The sequence below is a fragment of the Camarhynchus parvulus genome, chromosome 21 (assembly GCF_901933205.1).
Source record: "Camarhynchus parvulus chromosome 21, STF_HiC, whole genome shotgun sequence".
Lineage (NCBI taxonomy): Eukaryota > Metazoa > Chordata > Aves > Passeriformes > Thraupidae > Camarhynchus > Camarhynchus parvulus.
The window spans coordinates 5,158,501-5,174,302 of NC_044591.1; the positions used below are offsets into that span (position 1 = coordinate 5,158,501).

At 44.7% G+C, this 15,802-nt stretch overlaps 1 protein-coding gene across 4 annotated transcripts in view; it reads right to left on the reverse strand.

Moving 5' to 3' along the window:
- Positions 1-15,802, reverse strand: part of PRDM16 (PR/SET domain 16) — a 303,917-nt gene that overhangs the window by 272,658 nt on the left and 15,457 nt on the right. The gene's annotated exons all lie outside the window — the stretch shown is intronic.

The window sequence follows — 15,802 nt, forward strand, 5'->3', positions numbered from 1 at the left end:
CCACAGCCAAGTTCCTTCTCTCTCCACCACTGTTCCTTTTTTTCACCTCTTTCTCCTTAGGTTAAGCTCATGACAAGATTTGTGACCTCCTGGTTTGGCAGATCTCACCCATCTAAGGTCTTTTCAAAGCAGTGCTCATTTCCCTGAGCATCTCCACAGCACCTGCCTGCTGGGGCAGTGATTTCAGCTGGCACAAACCCCAAAATGCACATTTTAAATTCATCTAATTAAGAAATCTCCTTAAAATAATTATTTCCCTTTCATTTCTGTGTCATCACTAGAAAAACAACACAGTAAATTGATTTAAAATGTCGATTACAAAACCAAATCAGAAGTATGCAGCAACCCCAGGAAGAAAAAATCTTCTGTCCATAATTTAAATTAAAAAAAATAAAATAAGTGTTTGCCCTGGTAAAGCTGCAATTTTACCTCTGAACTTTGTAAAACTTCATCCCCAAATGGATTGACTTCTACATTATCTGACATTTCCTCATTAGCTTCTTTGCTTTCTCCCTTTTCCCTGCAAAAAGGCCCTTGAGTCTAACGATGTCAGAAGTCTCTGAAATTTGACAGATCTTACATTTCCAGCTCATTTTCTAATGAGTTTGTACATCAGGACTGATTAGTGTAATAAAGAATTCATGAAGCAAATGAATGTAACATGAAGACACCTTGAAGAGAGGAAAGAAAGAGCAAGTCAAACATGTTGAGAAAAGGTCTGGCCTTTTTAACCTTCATTTAATCGTTCTGACAAAGACACTTCATCAAAGAGCCTTGGCAGGTATTTGGACTTTGTGCACAGCAAAACCAGGCTTTGAACTCCTGCTCTGCATTACCCAGGAGAAGCCATCATTAGCCTCATTTAGGCATGAAGAGTCTTTGCTTCTTTTCTGTCAGGGTTGGGATTAAATCGTGAGATGGTATTTCTTGTTGAGACTCAGATGTTTGTTAGTTCTTACCTATATTAGAGTCTCACAAGCCTTGAGTTCTACAGCTCTTCATTCCAACAAATTAAAAATGGAGCTGTAGCTCTCTCTACAAGGCCTTTTAAGGATAAACGGTCCAATTAAGAACTGACACCTAAATTATTTTTACTTTTAACCCAATAACCAACAACCCATGGCCTGCAATGGGGAAGTTTTTATCCAATTCCACAAAACCACCCAAAGCCATGGAGAAGGAGAAGGAGAAGGAGAAGGAGAAGGAGAAGGACAAGGACAAGGACAAGGACAAGGACAAGGACAAGGACAAGAAGGAGAAGGTAAAGAAGTAAGAGCGAAGAAGAAGGTAAAGAAGGAGAGAAGAAGGTGAAGAAGAACGACCAGCCTCCACCCTAAAACCTCCATCTTGCCCCATATATTTCTATATTATAAACCCTTAAACTCTGAGTTTTCCACCCTGTGATATTACACCCTTCTATTCAAACTACACCCACAATCCCAGTTCCATCACTCCATTCTGGAAGCTTCTCCATGGCCTCAGGCCGATGCAGAGTTCTCTTGGGGGCCTGTGTCTGTCAGCACAGAAAATCTGAAATTCTCAGTGACCAGAGTTCTGAGAAGTTCCTATCAAGGCAGGGCTTTGCTGAGCATCCCTGAGCAGGGCAGGGGGAGAGGCAGCCCCGGGCAGGGCTGGCCCCGACCCCTCCTCACCCTCCGGGATCGAATTTCCCAGCCAGAGCCAAGGGCACCTCCTCTGTGTTTGGGAATCCACGGGAAATCTTCCTCCCGTTTTCCTGTGGCAGCTCCTCCCCTCCCAAACCCTGGGGTAACTGGGGTGCTCTCGCTGGGGGACAGCTCCAAGCTGAGGTTTTCCCCCATTTCCCCACGTTAAAATGAATTTTACAGAAAGAAGCACAGCGTGTTCGTTCCTGATATCCCATTCCTGGATTCACCCACGTTTTATTTGCCCTGTGGTCACTCTGCCACCTTTTCCTCAGCTTCCCACAGAGCTAAATCAGTTTTGTGCTCCTTCCACACACACATTTTTTTTCAGGGGAGAACTGGCAAAGCACAATCCCCCCCCAAGATATCCAGATCCTATGGGAAGGAAATGCCAGCATGTTGTATTTTTATTTATTTTCATCTTCAGCATTAAAAATAGGCTTTGTTTAAAATAGGAACAGACTTAATATCTTCGCCGAGGAAACCATACATTGGAGATGTTTATGTGGAAAACGTGCCAGGGGCTTCTGACCAGCTTTAACTTGGGTTCTTTCCCACTCTGGACATGACTTTTGGCATCAGGGGCCTCAGGCTGAGCAGGAATTGCACATTCTCTGATGATACAAAGCACAACGATCACCAATAATAAGGAAGAATAATTCTATGACACACATGCAGCTGAATGAACACGAGGGGAATTTCAGCGTTCAGCTCCATTTCACCACCGGGCAGGGAACAGAGCAGGATTTCCCTCAGGAATGCCTCAGTGTGCTCTGCCCAGTTGTAATCCTGTTCTCCCCATGTCTTTCCCCAAATGGAACATTGTCAGGGCTCCTCAGGAAGCTGCAAGAAGATTCTTTTGAATAGGGACAGTATGGAAAACAGTTCAAAAGAGTCCTTGTCCCACACAGGCCAGATCTGCATGGGAAGTTACTTTTTTGTTCTTCAGAAGAAAGCAAAAACCCACAAGGAGGAAAAAAAAAAAAAAAAAAAAAAAAAGGGGAAAAAGAAAGGAACCAAAGAAACCTCAAAGAGTTCAAAGAGTGTTTCAGCAGCAGCTCAGGCCTCGAGAGCAAGGCCCCCTTTGTCATCTCTGGGTGAGTGACTTCTCCCCTCAGCTGCGTGTGCAGGGAGCATCTGATGGGGGCTACAGCCAGACCCTTGTCCCTGAGCTCCTCTGAGGGTCCCTGAGCTCCTCTGAGGGTCCCTGAGCTGCTCTGAGGGTCCCTGAGCCCCCCTGAGGGTCCCAGAGCCACTTTGGGGGTCCCTGAGTCACTCTGGGGGTCCCTGAGTCACACTGAGGATCCCTGAGCCATTCTGGGGGTCCAGGGTCACCCAGAGGGTCCCTGAGCCACCCTGAGGGTCCCTGAGTGCCTCTGGGGGACTTTAAGTCATTCTGGGAGTCTCTGAGCTGCTCTGAGGGTCCCTGAGTCACTCTGAGTGTCCCTGAGCTCCTCTGAGAGTCCCAGAGCCATTCTGAGGGCTCCTGAGCCATTCTGGGAGTCTCTGAGCCACTCTGAGGGTCCCTGAGCTGCTCTGAGGGTCCTAGAGCCACTTTAGGGGTCCCTGAGCTGCACTGAGGGTCCCTGAGCTCCTTTGAGAGTCCCCAAGCCACTTTGAGGGTCCCTGAGCTGCTCTGAGGGTCCCTGAGCCACCCTAAGGATCCTTGAGCCACCCTAAGGATCCTTGGGCCATTCTGAGGGTCCCTGAGCTGCTCTGAGGGTCCCTGAGCCACCCTAAGGATCCTTGAGCCACCCTAAGGATCCTTGGGCCATTCTGAGGGTCCCTAAGCTCCTCTGAGGGTCCCTGAGATGCTCTGAGGGTCCCAAGCCACCCTGAGGGTCCCTGAGCTCCTCTGAGGGTCCCTAAGCTCCTCTGAGGGTCCCTGAGATGCTCTGAGGGTCCCAAGCCACCCTGAGGGTCTCTGAGTCACCCTGAGGGTCCCTGAGCCATCCTGAGGGTCCCTAAGCTCCTCTGAGGGTCTCTGAGTCACCCTGAGGGTCCCCAGCCCTTGGCAAACTGCACCCAGCTCCTTCCTCTCCCCTGAGCTGTGGGTGCAGCAGGGTTGATGCCCAGAGCCCCTTTAGACCGAGCATCCTCTGCTTCTGCAATTCTATTCAAGTGTTCAAGGGGAAAAGTTTCACTAAACATAAAAAAAAATCATTCTGAATCATTTTTTTTCCTCAGAATTATAAAATTTTATCGTTTCTGAGGTTTTTTTTTCTGGTAGTGTTTTAAACTGATCTCTGTCTTTATCTCACAAAAACTGCAGCATGGAAACTCTCCCCCCTCTGCTCCACTTCTTATTTTCTGTGCCCTTTTGACCCCTTTTGTCCCAGCTACCTTCTCCCCCTTATTCTCCTTTTGCATCTGAGCACCCTCTGCATCCTCTTTATTCTTATCTCCCATCGCTGCAGCTCTTCTCCCTCCCAGCTCTGCAAACCCCAAACCTCCTCCTTTGCCTCCAGCACCTCCTCACTGAACATCCCAGCACAAAATCCCTTTTTCCTTCGTGGTGCAGCCGCTCTTTGCAAGATTTCCAGGCACAGAAAAACCTCCTAAAAACCTTCTGAAAGGGCAAACACCTCCTGCAGATCCACGGGAGTGTGTTGGCAGCATCCTGCACTTTAATCACCATTTTTTTCCCTCCTTTTTCCCCATTTTTAGGGAATTTGCCCGAGCAGCTTTGCTGTGGCACAAGGTCACAATTGAGATTTATTTTTTTTTTCCCAGAAACTGGAAAACTGAAGGAAAAATGAGAAGATGGACAGAAACCTAAAGTGGGAACGGGATACTGGGAGACAAGCTGAGTCCAGGCATTTTGGCACAAGAAATCGTTTGTAACACAGATGATAAAAACAAGATACAATATAATTAGCACAGCCTTGGCAAAGCTCCAGAGTGCTGAGCTAAATAAATGATTCTGTATTTGTTTTAAAGCATCCAGAGCTATTTATACTGTCAGCCCAGTGCCTGAGGGATCGCTCCTTCCTGGAGTCCCTCTCCTCACCACATTGCTGCAATATTGGCCCCTCAATTTCTCACTCAGCCTTGAATGCTGCTCCTTCCCCGCTTCTGCACCTCTCACTTGTGCAAAAATCCTAGAAATCCTCCCCAAAAACGCCCAGGTGAGCTGGCAGCTCCTGTCCCAGCTCCCATCCCACAGATTTAGGGCTCGGCCTGGCAGAGCTGCACAGAGGCTTCCAGAGAAGGCTTTGCTGGGAAAAGAAACTTCCCCAAATTGGCCAGGGAAAAACATTGACGCTTTTTCCATCTTTCCCCCTCACCACCTTTCCAGGAGCCAAGTGGAAAAGGGAAACTCCTCGACGTTCATTGAAACAAAAGTTTCCATCGGTTTTCCTGAAGAGTGTCCAACTCCTCACCCGCCTCAAAGACAGAAAAAGTTATTTTCAAGGGGGTTTTTTTTTTTTTTTTTTAATCTTGAAAACTGCTCAGTTTGGGGCGGAAAAGCTTCTAGAGCTGATTCCAAGCACCCACTGGATCTCCATCACCCACCCTCACCTGCCTCAAAGACAAAAAAAATATTTTCAAGAAGTTTTTATTTTTTAACCTTGAAAACTGCTCAGTTTTTGGGGGAAAAGCTTCGAGGGCTGATCCTAAGGACCCCCTGGATCTCCATCACCAGCTCCTCACCTGCCTCAAAGCCAGAAAAACTTCTTTTAAAGAAGTTTATATTTTTTTTAACCTTGAAAATTGCCTTGTTTTGGGGGGAAAACCCAAGTTTTAGGGCTGATTCCAAGCACCTCCTCGATCTCCATCACACACCCTCACTTGCCTCAAAGACAGAAAAACTTCTTTTCAATACTTAATTTTTTTAACCTTCAGAACTGATGCATTTTGGGGGGGGAAATCTTTTAGGGCTGATTTCACCCCATGGATCTCCATCACCAAATCCTCACCCACCTCAAAGACAGAAAAACGTCAAGAAGTTTTTATTTTTTAACCTTCCAAACTGCTCAGTTTTGAAGGGAAAACAAACTTCTAGGGCTGATTCCAAGCATTCCCTGGATCTCCATCACCCACCTTCACCTGCCTCAAAGACAGAAAAACTTCCTTTCAAAACCTGATTTTTTAACCTTCAAAATTGCTCAGTTTTGGGAGGAAAAAAAAAAATAAAATTAGGGCTGATTCCAAGCACCCATGGATCTCCATCACCAGCTCCTCACCTGCCTCAAAGACAGAAAATCTTCTTTTCAAAACCTGATTTTTTAACCTGCAAAACTGCTCAGTTTTGGGGGGAAAAAAAATCTTTTAGTGCTGATTTCAAGCACCCCCTGGATCTCCATCACCCACCAAGGTTGTTCATGCCCCTCTCTGGGCTCTGGCAGCTCCTGCAGGTCCCCAAGTGTGCGACACCAAGCCAGGAAAGCTTCCAGGTAATTCCACCAGCTCGCCACTTCTGTTAACAAACTTCTTGATTCGGACTGACCGCACAAAGCAGCTTCACCACAGCAGCAGAAACTTTCCTTATCACCCAGCAGAGGGGCTGGGGACACCTTTTTCCCATGATGGGGAGGGTTGGTGTGAAAATGTCACTTTTTTCAGGCAGAGCTGGCTGTGGAATCGCCCAAAAGCTGTCACCCACAGAGACTGAAGCCTCATCATCCTCATCGTCCTCACTGTGACCTCAATGTGCTCCTGGATCCCATTTAAATCCCAGCAGGACCAAGGCTGCCAGGTGGGTTTAAATCCAGGGTTTGGAACAGTCATGGATGAAACAAAGCCAGGATTTTTCATAAAATTTGCCGCAATGAGGTGGAAAATAGAAAAACTTGCGCTGCTTTAATTAGCTCTGATTTCAGCAGGGGCAAAAGGACACTTGCGCCTTCTAAAATGCGAAATATTTATGAAAACTAATTCCAACGGGAGCTTGAAATCCAAGGTGGCTGTGCCAGTGGCCTCAGCAGGGGCAAGAGGGGCTGTGCTGGGCTCTCCAGGGTGAGCTCCTGCTCAGCAAGACTTCCCCAGATGAATTTTCCTGTTTGGTGCACACAGAGCTGTCAGGAGGCTCCAAGCTCAGAGCTCCAATCCTCAGCCACGAACTTGGAGTTTCTGCAGAATTCTCTGAGCAGGGAAATGTTGTAGCTTTGAACAACATTTGAACAACACACTCCTGGCAGACCCAGCGAGGTGAGGTTTCCCTTGGTGGTTATGGCATGTGGGAGCTGCTCTTCCAACCCCTTTTCCCTCAATTCCTACTTTTTTCTCATTTTTTAATAAAGGTTGTTGCACCTTTACCCCATTGTCTCCAATTTTTCTTTTTTTTAATAAAGTTTGTTGCACCTTTACCCCCATTGTCTCCAATTTTGCTGTAGGTAAGTGCTCCAAGGTGGCATTTCTGTCACCTTTCCACTTTCTCCTCATTAAACTAAGCAGATTAAGCTTCTGGGATAACAAGAAAACTGTTGATTTTGAGGTTTATAGCTGCATTTTTTTCATTAGAAATTATTCATGAACCTACCCCAAACACATTTTGTGTCTTTCTTTTAAAATCCCATTTCACAATGAAATCCAAGGGAGAATCACAAACCAAAGTGTACTCTAATCCTTTTTTTTTTAATGTTATAATGAAATTAAAATTGGAGATACTACAGTAGGGCCTTCCCCAGTGCTCCCAGCTGAAAGAGGGAAGGAATTAACTGACTTTAAAATGAAACAGGTTTCTCCTGTGTCTGACTGAAAGTTACAGGATGTTGGTAGTGAACCAATTAAAACACATCTTAAAACGATAAATACAAACCAAATGTACATTATCAGCATGTTCAGCCTTTTGTTTCTTGGTTCTATTTTGTATCAGCTTATTGCAATCAGATGTGTGGGGAAAGAGGGGGGGAAAATCAAATCATTTTAGGAAATAATAAATAAAGAATTCAGGCGGAGGAAACAAAGGAGGGCTGCGTTTGTTCAAACATAAAATAAACCACGTTTCAGAGAGAACGCTCACGGAGAAGCCACAACATCCACGGATCAGTGGAGCTCAGAAATACCTAGAAAATGTCCAAAAATACTCAAAATCTGTCTCAGCTGAAGATGGGGATGAGGCTGCGCAGGATCAGGATGTTCCCATTTTGCTTTTTCCCCAAACATTGATTTCCTCAGACACCTCTTGTCCATCTCTGCTGTTTTGTCACCTGAAACACCTCGTGACCCACACAATGTCCCTGTTCGAGCCAGGATTCAGCTTCTACTGCACCAACAATCCTGGAACCACCTGGAAAATCCATCCAAGGCCACCCAGTCCAACCTGTGACCAATCGCCACCTTGTCCCCAGCTCAGGACACCAAATGCCACCTCCAATCCTTCCTTGGGGACTCCAAACCTCCCTGTGCAATCCCCCTATTTTCTTTTTGCCACAAACAGACGTAGTTGTGGATGAGCCATTTTTCATCAACCATCCATAACAGTGCCACCTCCAATCCTTCCTTGGGGACTCCAAACCTCTCTGTCAATTCCCTTTCCATGAAGAAATTCTTCCTAAATTTATTCCTTCATTTATTTTTGCTCACAAACAGTTACAGATTAGTTCTGGGTGAAAATTGCCATTTCTCTCATCCAAGGCCATCCAGTCCAACCTCGGCCCAAATCCCATAATCATTCCTTTCCATAAAGAAATTCTTCCTAAATTTATTCCTTCATTTATTTTGCTCACAAACAGTTACAGATTAGTTCTGGGTGAAAATTGCCATTTCTCTCATCCAAGGCACACCCAGTTCAACCTGCCCAATCCACCTTCCCCAACTCGGGCCTTGGGGACTCCAAACCAAACCGCCCTGTGCAATCCCTTTCCATGGAGAAATTCTTCCCCTTACAGCCCTTTCCATGGAGAAATTCTTTCTGAATTTATTCCTTCATTTATTTTCGCTCACAAGCAGTTACAGATTAGCTGTGGATGAAAATTGCCATTTCTCTCAAGCAGCAGAGTTTTCTGCAGTTGCAATGAGTGGAGTTAAGTCTCTATATAATCTAAATAGAGTGAGTATAAATACATATAAAAATACACCCACTACAGGCATTCCCTCTTTTCACAGTAAAATAAATGTAAACTTTTAAAAGTGAAAATATTTCACTTTTTACAAGCCCTAGAAAAACTGATCTTTTTTTTCCCCTTACATTTCTCCTCCCAGCTTTTACTTTCCCAAGACAGGATTTTTCCCTCTATTGATCTGTTCCCAACCCCACACATCGAGCGGATTCTTCTTAATGAAAGACTGCAGCAAGTTTGCACAATTTTGCCATTCTTTGGGGCTGCAGGTAAGTAGCTGTGCTTAGGGGAAGGAAGTATTGAAAATCTCCTTTGCTATTCCTCATTTCACGCTTTATAACGTGATACTTACAAAAACTTTGGTAGCAGATTAAGCTCCAGAGAAATGAAAACATTTCAGAAAGAGCACAAAGCCTGCAAGTGTCCAAATGAGGGAGCAAAAACTCGGGTTTAAGCTGCAGGAGGGGGTTTATGGGATGTAGTGCCATGTGCCATACAATACAAGATAAACATCTGTTGTTATTTCAGCAAACCCAAATCAGATGTTCAGCTTTTTCTTCAGGGGGAGAGTGGCACAAAGAGAGATTTTATGATTTTTTTTTTCCCCATCTCTCTCTTTACCAAGGTGGCTGTTCCTGTGCCAGGAAGAGCAGGAGAAGATTCTGGACGGGACTTCAACACCCTTAAAGTAATCCAGTAGTGATAAGGGGACCTTTTGTAACCTCCATTGTGCCAGAGACCTTCAACCTTGGATTTCTGCCCAGGCAGATATTTATTAATAAGGCCAATAGTGCCAAGGAGGAGTTCCACTCACACACCGAGCAACAAATGCAAAACTGGATGAATCAAAGTTCTCAGGCTGAGAACGTTGGGGTTGCTTATCCTGTTGTGTGGAGACCTCAGAGAACCTTCCAGGACCTGAAGGGGCCACAGGGAAGGCAGAAAAGGGCTCTGGAGAGCCAGGACAAGGAGGGATGGATTCAAGCTGAAAGAGGGGATGTTTAGGTGGATATTGGGAAGGAATTCTTGCCTGGGAGGGTGGGGAGAAGCTTGAATGGATTCAAGCTGAAAAGGGGGAAGTTTAGGTGGGTGCTGGGAGGGAATTCTTCCCTGTGAGAAGCTGCGGCTGCCCCTGGATCCCTGGAAGTGTCCAAGGCCAGGTTGGACAGGGCTTGGAGCAGCCTGGGACAGTGGGAGGTGTCTCTGCCATGGCAGGGAATTCCAATGGGATGAGCTTTAAGGTCCCTCCCAGCCCAAGCCTGTGATTCCACGATTCCATGAATCCAATGGAAAGATCTTCACAGCTCCTGATGGGCTTTGGGTTAAACCTTCCAAAGATGCCAAGATCTGCTCTGGGACCCTGAGTGGACAAAGGGAAACGCTCAGAACCCTGAAGGCACCATGAATTTCCTGCTCAAGGAGCAGCTTCTGCTTTGCTCCCAACTCCAGCCTGCTCCCATCCTGATTCCCTGAGAAACCATCCTTCCATTTTCCTGGGGGAAATTCCTAAACTGCAGCTCCAGGCTGTGCCCTGTGTAGGGAACCTGTTCTGGCGGAGGTTTCAGAGTGGAATTTCAGAGAATTCAGCGCTGGGAATTGCTGGAAGCATTCCAGGTGTGCTCCATGTCTGGGAACACCCCAGATGTGGGACACCTCCTGCAGCCCTGGAGGGGACAGTCCCACTGTCCCAGGGCCACCTGAAAGGTCACACGCTAAATTCAAAACCCTCTTTTGCTGATTTGCTTCGGTGGTTCCCTGTCAGCACCAGCCTTGGATGAAAGAACACCAAATAACCCAGGTTTAAATGTGATATTCCACATTTTATACTGCACAGGGTCGGTCTGAACTGCTTGACAGCTCATCCCCTTCCCTCACTACACAGCCCAGTTAATTTTCCAGGCTGGCTCTGGTTTGGAGTGGTTAAAAGGGCCCAGATATCGCAGGCAGCAGCAGCAGCATCTGGAGCTCAGCTCCAGCCTTGGGCTAAAGCTGATAGGGCTGGTGCTGGCCACAGGAGGGGCTGGAAAAGGGGGATTGGGAGGTGGGGTTCCAGGAGCTCTCCCCATACAGCAATTCCTGGCAAATAAAGCACTGGCCCAACACAGAACTCGGAATTTCGTGCCCCACTCCAGATGTGTTTCTGTTCAGTTTTTAATTCGGAAATTTTGGGGCACACCAGCAGTTTAACAATGCACTTTTAATGCCCTAACATGCATAGATATATATACACACACCTTTTGTTTCATTTTTTATTTACCTTAGCAGCACACCCAGGCCTGCTGCAGGTTTTTACATTATATTTTAATTAGTGTTTTTATAGATGAAAGACAAAGACAGCACTCAGCACAAACACACACATCTACTGTGCTGCATTTCCCAAGGCACACACTTTAATACCCAGAACACCAAGGCTCTCTCCATCAAAATTTATATTCCCTTGCTGGGTGCTGGGTCCATCTGGTAGCTGGCTTTGGGAGCTGTGTGAGGAGGGAACAATGTTTGTTGTTCTTGTTGGAGTAGTTAATGTTTTATAAACTCATGAAACTCCACAGAATTGGGATCACTGGGAAAGGAACCCAAGGCAAGCAGATGTGCCCCCCAATTAATTCAATTTTTTGTTGTTGTTTTCTTTCTTTTTAATAATCTGGTGTTCAACAGGGAAAATGCAAGAGAAGAGAGCAGGACTTTCCCCAAAATGAGCAGGGAGTTTTGCAGTCCTCAGCATTCTGTTGTTCACCTCTACCTCTAAATTTTCCTACAGATTTTCAGGATGGAAACCTTTCCATCACCAGAGGGACCATCCCTGACTCTGAGTGAGGCTGACCAAGGTGCCACATCCCAAACCCTGCTGCTGAAGGTGTCCAGAACCATTTTGGGGATGCAGCATCTGGAAAAGCTGCTGGAGACAGGGGTGGGATTCAACATGGAAAAAACCAAGTCAAAAACTCCCACATCCACCCAAAATAGCCCATTAATGCCTCAGAAGGAAGGAGAATGAAGGAGAAAGAAGGGGAAGGAAGGAGAAGGAAGGAAAGGAAGGAAAATTAAGGAGAGAGAAGGGGAAGGAAAGAAGAGGAAGGAGAAGGAAGGAGAATGGAGGAGAAGGAAAGAGAAGGAAGGAGAAGGAGAAGGAGAAGGAGAAGGAGAAGGAGAAGGAGAAGGAGAAGGAGAAGGAGAAGGAGAAGGAGAAGGAGAAGGAGAAGGAGAAGGAGAAGGAGAAGGAAGAAGAAGGAAGAAGAAGGAAGAAGAAGGAAGAAGGAAGAAGAAGGAAGAAGAAGGAAGAAGAAGGAAGAAGGAAGAAGAAGGAAGAAGAAGGAAGAAGAAGGAGGGAGAAGGAGGGAGAAGGAAGGAGAAGGAAGGAGAAGGAAAGAAAAGGAAGGAGAAGAAAGGAGAACGAAGGAAAATGAAGAAGAAGGAAGGAGAAGGAAGGAAAATGAAGGAAAATGAAGGAGAAGGAAGGTGAAGAAAGGAGAATGAAGGAGAAGGAAGGAGAATGAAGGAGAAGGAAGCACAGACACTTTTCAAAGGCAAACTGTGGTTGGTGTTTCCTCCAGGCTCTGAGTCTCCATCCTTTAATCCCGTGCAACATTTATGGAACATTCCTTCCCTCCTGCTCTGGAGCAAGTGCAAATAGGAGTTTGGCAAAGAGGAGCTGCCCACAAGGAAGGAGCTGCTCGGAGCAGTTGCACCAGAATTTGAGCTAAACCATAACATCACACGTCTGAATAATGCCGTGAAAAATATATAAAACCTGTTATGGCATTAAAAGTTTAAACCCCATAAATCTTCAGCGTGCTATTTACTGGGCTGAGAAGGTGACAGAAACAACATTCTGAAGTGGAACAGGAGAAGAAAAGAAAATGGAGTGTAGGGAGCAGGGGAAACCCCCGGGACATGGCCAAAAACACTGGAACAGGCAGGGCTGGGGCTGGCAGAGTGACCCTGAGCTCTGTGCACACACCCCCCAGCAAACTGCTTCATTAATGCTCTGGAAAAAGGGATTTACCAAAATAGATAGGAATTTAGAAGGGGAAAAAAAGTCAGGGCAGGATTAGCAGGGAAGGAAACACGGAACAAGTAAAATTCACTTCTCGGAAGGTGCCATTGAGAGCCCTCATTCATTTTGTCCTTCTGATGCTCCCACTGGCTGGGGGGGGATGATTCTACAGAAAATAAGGATTAAACTTGCCAGCTACAAGGTCTGCTCCAGCATTTGCCAAATTTCAATACAAACTGGAAGTTCAAGTTGAAATAAACCCCCACGTTTTGTCAGCTTTCAAGCTGGAGCTTTGCTGTAGCATCAGTCTGGCCTGAGCTGCTTCCCACAGACACAATCCCTGAGTTGTGGCTCTCAGCTCTGTGTTACAGCACAAAAAATAGAATTTTTTCAGTAGTTACTGTGAGAAAGATTTAAACAACCCACTGCAAATTCTGCAACCTGTCAGCCCAAACCGTGGGGAAGTTATCTGGGGGTTCCAGCTGGAGCCTATCCCTCATTCAAACCAACTTTCTTTCACTTCTAATTGAGAACAAATTCCATTTTCATCTGTGACTGAACTTTTTGAGCCCTTGTAGCTTCAAGTCAGCTCATTAACATTACTTAGACATCGGTTTTATAGTTGAATTATACCATGTTTATACTGTGGAATTCCATTACTTAATTGCTTCACTACTGGAAATTTCAGTGGGGTTCTCATTTTTCGCATCAATCTCAAGAATAAACATGTTTCTGTATTTCTCTTACTTAATTAAGTGCATGTTTCATAAAAAAAAAAAAAAGTAGCCAACACAGACAAATTAGGCAAAGAATCATTTGTTTAATCAAAGGGGAAACTCGCACTGCAAGTGAAGGGGGAAACTCCTGAAGCTTTGGCTCTTGCTTCTAGTGAGTGCTGAGGGCTCAAACTCTTCCAAATTATCCAAATGTGTTCATCCTACAGAAAATCTGTGCTGGGAGTCACTCCCACAGTGCTCTTGCAGCAAAGGAAAAAATTGGGAAATATTCCCTGTGGAACAACGAGGTTGGGCTGAGCCCAGGGTGGCTGCAGGGACGGAGGGGAAGGAGCTGTGCCAGCCCCTCCACCCCACACCAATTAAATCATGGCATCATTAAGGCTGGAAAAGGCCTCCAAGGTCATAAAGCCTGACCTCTGACCAAACACCAGCCCACCAACCCACAGAACATCCCACCCCACCATCCTGACATGGAAACAGCAGCAATTCCTCTCCCCTCTCCCAGGAAATCTGCCCTGCCTTCACCTGGCTTCAGTTTTCCTAAGTTTTTTATCCAGGTGAAGTGTAGAGGATCCCTTTGGATCGTGGCAGTGGTGAATTTTCAGGTGGTTTGTGGGGTTTTTATCCAAGGTTTTAATAAAAATCCCTCAGCAGCACTTGCAGCTCCTTCCCTCTCCCAGTGTGGGAACACCAAGGTTGTTCCTGCTCCTTGCTTGAAGGAGAGAAACAAGAAATTAAACCAAGAAATAGCAGCAATAAATGGCTGAATTTTAGGTCCTTAGCAGGATCATTTTTTCTTTTCACAAATTTGCTTCCCCCTCCATGCAAAAGTTTGCACAGCTGAATAAGTTTGGAGTTCAGCAAGGGATAAAATAACGCCTCAAAATTAACGATAGTTAGAATTAAAGTAATTAATGTTTTAACAGCTATTTTCTATGATATGAGCTAAGCAAAAAATACTCTTAAAAAAAAAATTGTCGCCAGCAAATTGTGAAAGGTCTATTTTAGCCACTCATTCATTTTAATTCTAATTTCTGTTATATGGATCTTTACAGTGTTTAGGTCAACAGAGATAGAAACTGGGCTTTTCCTGCAACTGCAAAACCACTCTCAAAGTTAATTTCCCTTGCTGGAATCTCCCTCCTGCAAAACCAGTCAGAGACTTGCTATTTATGCCATGGCGCAAAATTCCAGCACTTGGCTCCCAACAACTCCTTTTGCCATAAGCTGCTCCTACAATAATTGTGGAGATAAAATTCATTCAGAAAAAAAAAAATTAAGATATTCTCTCCTGTTGCCCTTTAGAGGTGGCATCAGCTGTCCCCTCTGCCCTCTCCTCCCAGGAGTTTGCCCTGGCACACAGCTCTGTGGGTTTAAGAGCCAAAAATACTGAAATATCCTATCTGGGACAATATTTAACTTAAATATTTTAGGAATTATCACCTGGCAGCAGCAGCAAAAATCCATGGGAGCATCAGGAGTCTGTGTCAGCACCTGACTGCTGAAACACAGCCAGGCCTGTACTTCCCAAATGAAATCTGCCTGCACAGCCACATGAAATCCCACCCCACAGCACTCAGGGCATTTGCAGCCACCATTCCATCACATCTGAAGGCTGGGTTGAATGCTAATCAATAATTTATCAATATTTTTAATATTACATTATGGGCTCTGATATTATTATTATTATTATTATTATTATATTATTATTATTATTATTATTATTATTATTATTATTATTATTATTATTATTATTATTATTATTATAATATTTGATTTTGTAAATATTATTATTATAATAATATTATAATAAGATTTAATTATATTTTATATTATATATTATATATTATATTACACTATATTATGTTATATTATATATCATATTAACATATTATATTATATTATATTTATTATATTATATTTATTATATTTATTATATTATATTATATTATATTAATTTTTCCTCCCGTTGAGGCAGGTGGGGTGTCATAAATGATGGCCCTGTGCCACCTGCCCCTGGTGTGGGCAAAAGCAAAAGCTGCAGTGAGGAAAAGGTTTCCACTGGGCAGGTCCAAGAAAAATTAGAGGTATCATTTTTGAGGAAAAATTGGGTATCATACAGGAAAAAATTATCATTAGGTATCATGGAGGAAAAATTTAGGGATCATTTTTGAACCAGAAGGGAGGAAATTTATGTTAGATGTAAAGAAGGAATTGTTCCCTGGGAGGGTGGTGGGACCTTGGCACAGGGTGGCTGCCTCTGGATCCCTGGAAGTGCCCAAGGATGGAATTTGGAGCAGCCTGGCATAGTAGGAAGTGTCCCTGCCCTTGTCAGAGATTTGGAACTAGAAGATCTTTCAGGTCCCTTCCAACCCAAACCATTCTGCTTTTATGATTTTT